We start from the raw sequence: 12235 nt of genomic DNA, 5'->3' as shown, positions 1-12235 counted from the left end.
TATATATTTTTTCATCTAAAGTATTGCTATGGGAACCAAAAGATTAGTCTTGATATAAGCAGTGTGTGGGCAAGGCTTAACCAGTGTAGCACTACCTCTGTAGGACCTGCTGGTTAGGATGGGTCCTCTACTCTTTGCCTCAACCTCCAAATGAACTTCAGTCCCTCTGACACACTAAGTTGAGTGTACAAAGCATGCAATACCACAGGAAATCATTGAAAGTAATATATGGCAACCTGCAATAATACCATGTCAAGAAAACAAGCACTGAATCAATTAGTAAAGGCAAACTTATTATATTGTCACCGAATATGGTAGGTAAAGAGACAATCATGAAAATGGATTAAAAAGGGCAACAACACAATTTAGCATACAGAGTGATTAGTATTAAGGAATGCGCATATTATGACACTTGCCACCCAGATCAGCATAAACAGTTGCAAGGTTACCTAAAGTGCAACAGTGGGCAGTAATAAATATTGATTTACTGAATTTGGAAAACTATACTGACAAAGTGCATTAATGGTGACTATGCTAGGCCTAGACTGACTGGATGTGCACTGTCCAAAAAATGAAAGAAAGAGAAGGATCAAAAGGGACTTGCAGGATGGTTTTGCTGCAGGGGTGGTCCTTTATGTTGCTCTCCTGCTGGCTATCATTGGGGTCCTTTAGGAAGCAGTATTGCACTTAACGACAGTTTTAGTAAACAAGCATGCAGTATAGTTGCAGTAAAGATGCAGTCAAGATTTGGTACAGGTGGTATATAGGAAAGATATTAGTATGGTACAGGTACAGTGTAGATGTGAGTTAAATGCAGTGACAGTTCAATATAACTGCAGAATAGGGTTGGTATGGGCAGGGTATAGGTTTGGTAGAATTGTGGTATAGGACTGTTATGGCTTAGATGCACTTGGTGTCCTGTTTTTTTTTAGTTCAGTCTCTGCTACCAGTGTGAACAATGGTCAGATAACCCTCTCATCAGTTCCCTGGGTGCTGCTGAGAGCGCTTGCTGTAGATGGGGGCCCCCTCAGTCTCTTCCTGAAAGCCTCTGGTGATTAGCAGTGCAGGATCTGTAATGTGGACAAGCGAGTGAAGCACCTGGATGTCAAAACTGCTGTCCCATACAGTCACAACAGACATAACAGCCCAGTTACCATCTGACCTTGCAGCAATCTACACACACTATTTCTTAGACCTGAGGTAGGCATTTTTTCACTGTAGTCTGCTGTTTATATTTTTGCTCTCATGTTATACCAGTACAGTAACTCTCTGATTATATGATATATAATCTCTGCAGATAGTGGAGGCTCTACTCCTAAGAAGATTGCTTCCTGTCCCTATTGTAGCAGTATTTCCAGGCATTAGGCCTGAAATGGGTCTGCCATTGTTACTGGTGATACTTCCAACACATTTGAGTTGTGAACCAGGTGTGAGAACTGAGACAATGACCATTCCGGCATCTTAGGTTTGTTTTGTTTATTGTATTTTGGGGATGGGAGAAGGGAATGAGTGGGATACTCCTCTGGCTCAACTAGGTTTGTCTGGGACACTATACAGAAAAATGCCTGTTGGCGCTGTCCTGACGCCAGCTGAATGCCGGCCAGCGCTTCCTGGTGCTGGCAGATACTGTGATACTGAACTTGTGCTTAACCCTCGACTTTAACTTGTCTGTTAACTCAGAAGATCCAGGACTGTAGACACTTGACTCCTGACACTGCTTTAGCTCAGAAATCACTGAATAGCTCCCTTCACTGACTGAGATAGCTCTTTGTAAATGCTTGTGCTGCTGCAACTCTTAACTCGGTACACTTAACACTGTACACTGACTCTTCAGGGCCCAACAGCTGGGGCCCCCTTTACACTTCAGGGTCCTCTGACTAGGTACCCCCTCTAACACTTCAGGGTCCTCTGACTAGGTACCACCTTTAACACTTCAGGGTCCTCTGACTAGGTACCCCCTCTAACACTTCAGTGTCCTCGGACTAGGCACCCCCTTTACAGCTAGCTGACTCCTGGATCCCTGGGACCTTCATTGGAGTGGTCCCCTCTAACACTAGGCTAACCCCTTGGGGCAGTTCACAGTACTCACGGCCTTGGCAGGCTTTCCTGGAACTGAACCCCACTCCTCCACTGGTCCTCGGCTCACCGGATCCCCCCTGCAGCCCAGCTCAGCACTCTCTGGATTCTCAGGCAGCCATCCTAGACACCCGATCCTTCTGACAGGAGGAGAGACAGCCGTACTCTCCCTCCTGGGACTCTGCTTCTCGCCAAAGACGCTGCATCATGCGTTACCTTCAAACTTATACCCCCTCCCAGAATCCTCTGTGGCAGAATCTGCCTTCTGGGGTAGATACAAGCATGAATAGGCCACTGATTGGGTTTCCTCCACTGCCAAATGAGAATCCTCTAACAGAGCCAGTGGGGAGACTCCCCCTCTCAGTAGCCACACCTGGGAGACATGACAGCCCAGCTGAAATCATGGCCCTGCTGTTAGGCAGCAAAGGCCCACTATACTTTTACCTAGCACCTACCTGTAGGGTGCTACATCATCTATTAGGACATTTTTGACTACTCAACCCTACTTCAAATTTGTTACATTTAAATATTTGAATCAAACAAAACATGTATATATGTTGATATATATATATATATATATATATATATATATACATACAGTGCCTTGCGAAAGTATTCCGCCTCCCTGAACTTTTCAACCTTTTGCCACATTTCCAACTGATAGAGACATACCCCAAGCGACCACAAGCGACAGCTGTAATCGCCGCAAAAGGTGGCGCTACAAAGTATTAACTTAAGGGGGCTGAATAATTTTGCACGCCCAATTTTTCAGTTTTTTATTTGTTAACAAAGTTTGAAATATCCAATAAATTTCGTCCCACTTCATGATTGTGTCCCACTTGTTGATTCTTCACAAAAAAATTACAGTTTTATATCTTTAGGTTTGAAGCCTGAAATGTGGCAAAAGGTTGAAAAGTTCAAGGGGGCCGAATACTTTCGCAAGGCACTGTATATATATATATATATCCTTCAGGACTGACACAGTATATATTGTTTGTTGATCAAAATTTTTAATTATAAAATTACTGCTTGGCACCCTGTCTATAAAGGTTTTTCTCTGCTGCCACATATGGTATAGTCTTCATTCCCCTTAAAGGGATATACCCTGAGATTTAATACCAGTGAAATCAGTAATGCTGAAAAACTGCTTGCACCCCATTGGCATTTACATGTGTGTATTTATCATTTAAAGGTAACTTTCAGTTACATACTACTATGCCTCATAAGTGGTCTACATAATTTACTATTTCTATTCCACTCAAATAGCGTTATAACACACAACATGTGCTTGCTGTGACTTGCCCCACTGAATCACAGGTCTGAAGTCTGGAGAATAATAAATTAATAAATAATTTACAATAATACTTCTCCTACCTTCACTTTTGATTATTCACATAAATGTCTAGTTACATCTACACTGGTATGAACAACAACATAAAAAAGAAATGCGTATATTATTGTATTGATGCTATATATGCAATATTTTTAATTGTTATGTTCTTATTTTAGAAGATACCCTAATTTGCTAAATATGTTCATGCACCCTGAAGAAGAAAAGAAAAAGAAATTACATTTCAAAATGCGTTGGGTGTCTATCATTTGAATTTCCTGTTTGGTGCTATCAATTGGAAATCCGAGTGTACTAGAGAATATCTAGGAGTTGTGCAATAATCATTTTAATATTATGTAATGTATATATATTTTTTATATTTCCGTTACAATAAAAAAGATTTTGTAAAATTTTAACAGTGTATTTAAAATCAAAACTCTTTATGTTTAACTATGTGTTGCCATTAAAAGTCCCATTATGAGGGTTTTTCTCCATAATTCTACAGTTTAACGGATGTTGGCAACTGTCAGCTACTATTTCCATTTCTAGTTCAGTTTGGGTAGCAAATAACAACCCCCCCACCCCTATCCTCACCTCATACAGTAGCTGTTACCTACAACAATATTTTGTCAAAATTATAGATTTTTTTTTGTGTTAGGACTGACTATTAGGGTTGAGCGAACACGGACTGTATTATTCGTGTTCGTACCGAATAATTGGATTTTTGTTACCCGAACACGGACCCGAAAACTTTACTGTATATTCGGGTAGAATTCCGTGTTCGGTCGTTTTATTTCCGGGTTTTGCATGCTTTGGCGCGCTTTTCATGGCGGGCTTTCAACAGCCAATCAACAAGCGTTTAACTGGTGTGCCTAAGCCATCCCAGCCATGCCTACAAATGTATCAGTAGCTGTGATTGGCCGTCTGAAGCATGTGACCAAGTCTTTATAAGTTCGAGGCAGCGCCGCTGCGGCGTCATTCTGCTGTTTAGTTCAGGGAGAGAGCACACATCAACGTGCTGCCTGCTGATTAGGGACAGACAGGAAAAAAAAAACATTTGTGTCCGGATAGAATTGAGGGACAGGTCGGAGTGTGTTAGGCAGGGCAAGTTGTAGGCATTTTAGGGAGAGAGTCTGCTGATTTTTAGGGTCAGTGTGTTCTACAAACTACAATCGATATTGCTGTGTGGGGTGGGGTTTGCAGTGACCGATCTACGATCTTATCAATCCTTTTAGGGAGAGAGTCTGCTGATTTTTAGGGTCAGTGTGTTCTACAAACTACAATCGATATTGCTGTGTGGGGGGGGTTTGCAGTGACCCGATCTACGATCTTATCAATCCTTTTAGGGAGAGAGTCTGCTGATTTTTAGGGTCAGTGTGTTCTACAAACTACAATCGATATTGCTGTGTGGGGGGGGGGGTTTGCAGTCACCCGATCTACGATCTTATCAATCCTTTTAGGGACAGAGTCTGCTGATTTTTAGGGTCAGTGTGTTCTACAAACTACAATCGATATTGCTGTGTGGGGGGGGGGGGTTTGCAGTCACCCGATCTACGATCTTATCAATCCTTTTAGGGACAGAGTCTGCTGATTTTTAGGGTCAGACAGTGTGTTCTACAAACTACAATCGATATTGCTGTGTGGGGGGGGGGGGGGGTTTGCAGTCACCCGATCTACGATCTTATCAATCCTTTTAGGGACAGAGTCTGCTGATTTTTAGGGTCAGACAGTGTGTTCTACAAACTACAATCGATATTGCTGTGTGGTGTGGGATAGGAGATAGGCAGGTGTCAGTGGTCCACATCCATTTTGCTGTGTGTGGGCTGCAGTGAACACAATCTTTTTGGGGTGCAGTGAACACAATCTTTTTGGGGTGCAGTGACCACAATCTTTTTTGCCCACTGAGGAGGAGGGAGAAAAGTATTTTTCTATCAGGCACTGTGTGCAGCATTTTTCCTTCAGCTGTGCTGTGCTGAGTGACTGATCATACACTGCTGTGTTCAGTTCACATGTGCTATTGAGTGGTTTCAAAAATCATACACTTTTTTTCTATTCCACTATTCAATATACAGCCTTGGGTTAAAAAAAATTAAATTGTGGCCTGCAGCAGAGCTGAATGATATTTGGGGTTTTTGGGGTTCATCTCATACTTCTGAAGATTTGAGGGTGCTGCCTGTTTCAAACTCCTCCTACTCCTCATCCAGCCTTTCAGGGGTACAAACAATAGTAATTGTGGCCTAGTGTGGTTTTGTACGTGTTTGATAAATACACTTTTTTTGATCATATTTTCTATTCCGCTATTCAATAAAAAACTTTGGGGATCAGTTAAATTGCGGGATAGTCTGTGTTGGTACGTGTGAGATCCACCTTTCCAAGTTTTTGGGGTTCATCTCATACTTCTGAAGATTTGAGGGTGCTGCCTGTTCCATACTCCTCCTACTCCTCATCCAGCCTTTTAGGGGTACAAACAATAGTAATTTGGGCCTAGTGTGGTTTTGTACGTGTGAGATACATACACTTTTTTTGATCATATTTTCTATTCCGCTATTCAATAAAAACCTTTGGGGATCAGTTAAATTGCGGGATAGTCTGTGTTGGTACGTGTGAGATCCACCTTTCCAAGTTTTTGGGGTTCATCTCATACTTCTGAAGATTTGAGGGTGCTGCCTGTTCCATACTCCTCCTACTCCTCATCCTGCCTTTAGGGGTACAAACAATAGTAATTGGGGCCGTGTGGTTTTGTACGTGTGAGATACATACACTTTTTTTGATCATATTTCCTATTCCGCTATTCAATAAAAACCTTTGGGGATCAATTAAATTGCGGGATAGTCTGTGTTGGTACATGTGAGATCCACCTTTCCAAGTTTTTGGGGTTCATCTCATACTTCTGAAGATTTGAGGGTGCTGCCTGTTCCATACTCCTCCTACTCCTCATCCTGCCTTTAGGGGTACAAACAATAGTAATTGGGGCCTAGTGTGGTTTTGTACGTGTGAGATACATACACTTTTTTTGATCATATTTTCTATTCCGCTATTTAATCAAAACCTTTGGGTATAAACAATTAAATTGCGTGATAGTCTGTGTTGGTACGTGTGAGATCCACCTTTCCAAGTTTTTGGGGTTCATCTCATACTTCTGAAGATTTGAGGGTGCTGCCTGTTCCAAACTCCTCCTACTCCGCTTCCTCATCCTCTACCGCCTCCTCATCCGGACAGCGTAACACCTTCACCACCAACTTCAGCACGGCCAGGGGTAAACGACAGCAGGCAGTTTTAAAACTTGCCTGTTTGGGGGACAAACCACACACCGTGCAGGAGTTGTGGAGGAGCATGGAACAGCAGACAAATGAGTGGTTGCTGCCAGCGAGCCTCAAGCCCGGCCTGGTGGTGTGCGATAACGGGCGAAATCTCATAGCAGCTCTGGGCCTAGCCGGTTTGACGCACATCCCTTGCCTGGCGCATGTGCTGAATTTGGTGGTGCAGAGGTTCCTTAAAAACTACCCCGATATGTCAGAGCTGCTGCAGAAAGTGCGGGCCGTCTGTGCGCACTTTCGGTGTTCTCACCCTGCTGCTGCTCGCCTGTCAGCGCTGCAGCGTAACTTCGGCCTTCCCGCTCACCGCCTCATATGTGACGTACCCACAAGGTGGAACTCCACCTTGCACATGCTGCAAAGACTGTGCGAGCAGCAGCAGGCCATAGTGGAGTTTCAGCTGCAGCACGCACGCGTGAGTCGCTCTGCGGAACAGCACCACTTCACCACCAATAACTGGGCCTCCATGCGAGACCTGTGTGCCTTGTTGCGCTGTTTTGAGTACTCCACCAACATGGCCAGTGCCGATGACGCCGTTCTCAGCTTAACTATCCCACTTCTATGCCTCCTTGAAAAAACAATTCGGGTGATGATGGAAGAGGATGTGGCACAGGATGAGGAGGAGTTGCCCACATTCTAACTTGTGCTGATTACTGGGTGGCCACGCTGCTGGATCCCCATTACAAGGACAACGTACCGTCCTTAATTCACTCACTGGAGCGCGATGGCAAGATGCGCGAGTACAAGCGCACGCTGGTAGACGCGATGCTGCTGGCATTCCCACCTGACAGCGGGGCCACAGTGGAAGCACAAGGCAGAGGAGGAGGAGGAGGAGGAAGAGGTCGCCAATGCAACCAGGGCACCGCCAGCACCTCAGAAGGCAGGGTTAGCATGGCCGAAATGTGGAAAAGCTTTGTCAGCACGCCACAACAAACAGCAGCACCAGCAGCTCATATGGAACATCTTAGCAGGAGGCAGCATTTCACCAACATGGTGGAGCAGTATGTGTGCACATGACTACATGTAGTGAATGACGGGTCTGCCCCCTTCAACTTCTGGGTCTCCAAATTGGGCACATGGCCTGAGCTTGCCCTTTACGCCTTGGAGGTGCTGGCGTGCCCTGCAGCCAGTGTATTATCTGAACGGGTATTTAGCACGGCTGGGGGCGTTATCACAGACAAGCGAAGCCGCCTGTCCAGAGACAATGTGGACAAGCTCACGTTCATTAAAATGAACCAGGCATGGATCCCACGGGACTTTTCCGTACCTTGTGCAGAATAGCGATGGATACCGACCTTACCCACCCATTGTTCCATTTTTGCTCTTTCTCACTCTTTTGGGGTGTACCCTCATTTAAAATTTGTGAAAAGAAGCAGTGTTGGCTACCTCGTCCTCCTCGGGGCCAGATTAACGTAGGGGCTATACGAGCTGCAGCTCCAGGCCCCTACCTTTATATAGGCCCCGGATTGGCCATATTCACTGTTACCGCTCTTCTGTCACTTGTAAACACAGAAGTCTGGCTTCTATGCTCGCTTCCCCAGGCAGCTCCCTCAGAACCTCCCCACACAGCACGAAGGCCGGACAAGGAGGGACAGTTGCCGATGCATGGATGTGTTTATGGGCTTCAGAGACAGCATCCCATGTTGAATTAGGCATGCATGGCTGCACCCTTCCTCCTCTGGGTGCATGCCAAGGCACGGCCCTTAAGGCCCTTCAAAATCCTCAGCACCAAGCCCATGATGCTCTTAATCCGGCCCTGGTCCTCCTCCACCGCTGCTTCCACCTACACCGCCCATAGGTGTGCGCAGCCTATTGCATTAGGGTGTGCACCCCAAAGTTTAAATACACATGCATGTGTTTGCCTACATGTACATGGCCCCGATACATTACTCTCCCTGCTGGCAAAGTGAAATAGAGCAGAGCAGGTCAGAGGGAGATCTTTCCCATCTCCTCACTGGCAAACAGAGCGATAATGCTAATGTGCCCTAGGTGATTAGGGTGTGCCCAGGTACACCCGGCACACCCTGTGCGCACGCCTATCACACTGCCACATCCACCACCACCTCAACCTCCCTCCTACTCCATATGGGCCTCGTCCTTCCGAGATGAAGAACATTGTTTTATTTTTCTGGTTTTTTTTTGTTGTTTTAAGTTATTTCCCTATCCACATTTGTTTGCAGAGCACTTGCCATGCTCTTAACTACGTTTTGCTGCCATTTGCAGCACTCTAGCCCTTTCCATTGGTGTTTTAGAACCATTTTAGTGCCTGAAAGTTCGGGTCCCCATTGACTTCAATGGGGTTCGGTGTCCGGGAAAAGTTCGGCAAAAGTCCGGGACACGGACCCGGACTTTTTTTTAAAGTTCGGCCGAACCCGCCGAACACGGACATCCAGGTGTCCGTTCAACTCTACTGACTATCGTTTAAAAGAATGGGACACACTCATGTCCCAGTTCTATAAAAACTTTGGACGAAAAGAACAAAAAGATACCAAACTGACTTTTCTATTTACACAATTGAGGAAAATACTTGAAAAGAAATCATCATCATTCTGGCACATCAAATCCCTTCACAACTACCTTAAAGAAAAAATCAACCCATTTGGTCTAAGAGTACAAATTTTCCCAACTCTAGACAATCTTGACTCTACTTTTAAACAGCAATGGGAAGAGATCCTACAAATATGTTCCAGAGATATGATGAACCTTCCTATGGATGAATACAAAAAGCAAATTGTCGGATTAGACAAAAAGATTGACAAAAAATATTCTCAGAAAAGGGGGATAGAACCAAATCAAAGAACACTATTGATACAACAGACTTATTTCATGAAAACTTACATTTTATTATACATATCTTAAAACAGACAATAACAAAGGGTGACTGTCTTGTGGGAATATGCACATACAGTATATTGTAAACTTCAATTTCCGACTGGTTTCGCCGGACTGGCTTCCTCAGGGAATTGAAGATATATACAAAAAAGCTGTGGCATGGAGTCCTGGATTTATTGTGAAGTTTTGAAGAAAATAAAAAGGACTACACCTCCAAATAATCAAGGGCGGTGCGCATGGGACAGTGGCCCCCACCTGATGGGTGTCCCACAGAGGGGGTATGGAGCCCCCCAGAAGACAGCTTAGGATAATTAAAAGCAAATAATATAAGTTGTGTCAAAAATGCCTGGCGCGCCTAGGGATATTTCTTGATAAGAGACCTCTAGAGTGTGGATCTCAACAGCAGACTTTCCCAATGGATTTCAAGAAATTACACGCTGCACTCCCTGCGCCAGGTCCAGTCTCATTTGTGTAAAGGTGGATTATACTCCATATCAAGTAGTGGAAATCTGACTACCCTTTCTTTCCCTTGGATGTGCTTTACAACTTTTTTGATATATATCATCTGATGGCACTTTACCACATACTTATTTTTTTTAAATCCATTCGCAAAGCTTGCTGTTGAGATCCACACTCTGGATGTCTCTTATCAAGAAATATCCCTAGGCATGCCAGGCATTTTTGACACAACTTATATTTTTGATTTTAATTATCCTAAGCTGTCTTCTGGGGGGCTCCATACCCCCACTGTGGGAGACCCATCAGGTGGGGGCCACTGTCTCATGCGCACAGCCCTTGATTATTTGGAGGTGTGGTCCTTTTTATTTTCTTCAAAAATTCACAATAAATCCAGAACTCCATGCCACAGCTTTTTTGTATATATCTTCAATTCCCTGAGGAAGCCAGTCAGGCGAAACCAGTCGGAAATTGAAGTTTACAATATACTGTATGTGCATATTCCCACAAGACAGTCACCCTTTGTTATTGTTTGTTTTAAGATATGTATAATAAAATGTAAGTTTTTATGATATAAGTCTGTTGTATCAATAGTGTTCTTTGATTTGGTTCTTTGAGTACCTTTAAAGTCCCACACCCTAGATATCTATCCCCCTTTTCTTTGATTATTAGGGATGTTGGTACTCAAGCAGGTCTACTTGGCTCCACCCACCACTTTATAAAAAATATTCTCAATTGCCGTCTCTCAATACACACCCAACTTACTCACTACAAGAAACCTTGTTAAAAGAACAGGTTAAAAAATATAATAGAGAGAGATACTAATTAAAAAAGAAAATACATTTTGCCAGGATAAAATGGCATTCCAAGAGAATAAGGCCTATAGATGGCAAAAAGAATACACACAATGTAGAATAACAGAAATAGAAACAATGCTGTTTTTGATGATACACACTCCATTGTGTCACAACCTTCATCTCACTCTTCCGCTTTTTTCAAGGGTCCTCAAAATTCACAGGTCCTTGGAAAAACAAGAGATGTTTCCAGGGAGATAATCCGCAGGACCGAACGCACAAAAAACGCACAACTGAACAATCTTTACCGACACTTGCATGTGATGAGTCTAATTTGGTGGTAACTAATATACACGATGATGAGCAACCCCAGACTAGTTTCACGGTTGACACTGCACCTAATCTTCTCACTATTCACCCCAAAACCTCTTCACAATGACACATACCTATTTAGGATCTTGATCCTGTTTAATTTTCCAACACACTTAAAGCCACACCTCTAGCCGATAGGCCTAGTACTGCCCCTAACGAGACTAAGTATGAAGAAAGTAGACTGAATGTAGCTACCCTATCTGACTATGGACTTACCAAGGATGCACTATCTGTCATATACAAAGGCTTCAGCTTGTGTCCTACCCAAAATATAGACAAATTTGAGGTCATAAAAGACCTTCAACTCTTTGCCAGAAAGTTGATTCTTAAAACATTGTACAGTATAGTCACCAAGCCACAAACGATAAAGTTACTGCTACTTCTAATACCCTTGATTCAGAGTCAATCGAGGACCTCATCTCATCACTTGATTAATTGATCATCTTGATCTGTCCCAACTTCTACATCAAATTGAACAATTTAGCTCTGTTAACCCTTCAAGCTCATCTACACGCAAAAAGAAGTCCGATAAATTTCCTCCATTAAGTTTGAATTCAAATGTGTCAGCTTTTATCAAGCTGACGTAAGGAAACCAATAAACTAAAAGTAACTAATTCAGAAGGTACCAAACGGAGCAAGAAAATTTTGCACTATACAATTTATCTATAAATTTGAATATCACAATTAAGCCCTCTGATAAGGGGGGGGGGCAACATTGTGATATTGAGTAATGAACAATACATTACTATGTGCATGAAAATGATCAAAAATGAATCATGGTATCGACCTATCTCAAATTCAGTAATCAAAAGATTTAACAAAGAATTTTATTCATTAGTTCCTTTTCAAATGAAGCCATCACAAAAATTGACTGGGAATTCCTTGGAAATGAATATCCCCGAACACCTACTTTTTATGCCCTTCCTAAACCCATAATATCGGGCAATGGTTCCCTTATGGAAAATCTAAGCAAATATTTTGATGACCACCTAAGACCTCACACAAACAGTTTCCCTAGTTACATTCAAGACACTATTCATCTTCTTTGCATTTTAGATGGT

The 12235-nt window shown here is 43.2% G+C and overlaps 1 protein-coding gene across 1 annotated transcript in view; it reads right to left on the bottom strand.

Moving 5' to 3' along the window:
• Positions 1-12235, bottom strand: part of CDHR2 (cadherin related family member 2) — a gene marked incomplete at its 5' end in the record, with an annotated part of 172541 nt that overhangs the window by 28786 nt on the left and 131520 nt on the right. The gene's annotated exons all lie outside the window — the stretch shown is intronic.

Source organism: Pelophylax lessonae (genome assembly GCF_965119305.1).
Source record: "Pelophylax lessonae genome assembly, chromosome: 4".
Taxonomy (NCBI): Eukaryota; Metazoa; Chordata; class Amphibia; order Anura; family Ranidae; genus Pelophylax; species Pelophylax lessonae.
This window is presented reverse-complemented; position numbering and strand designations above follow the sequence as displayed.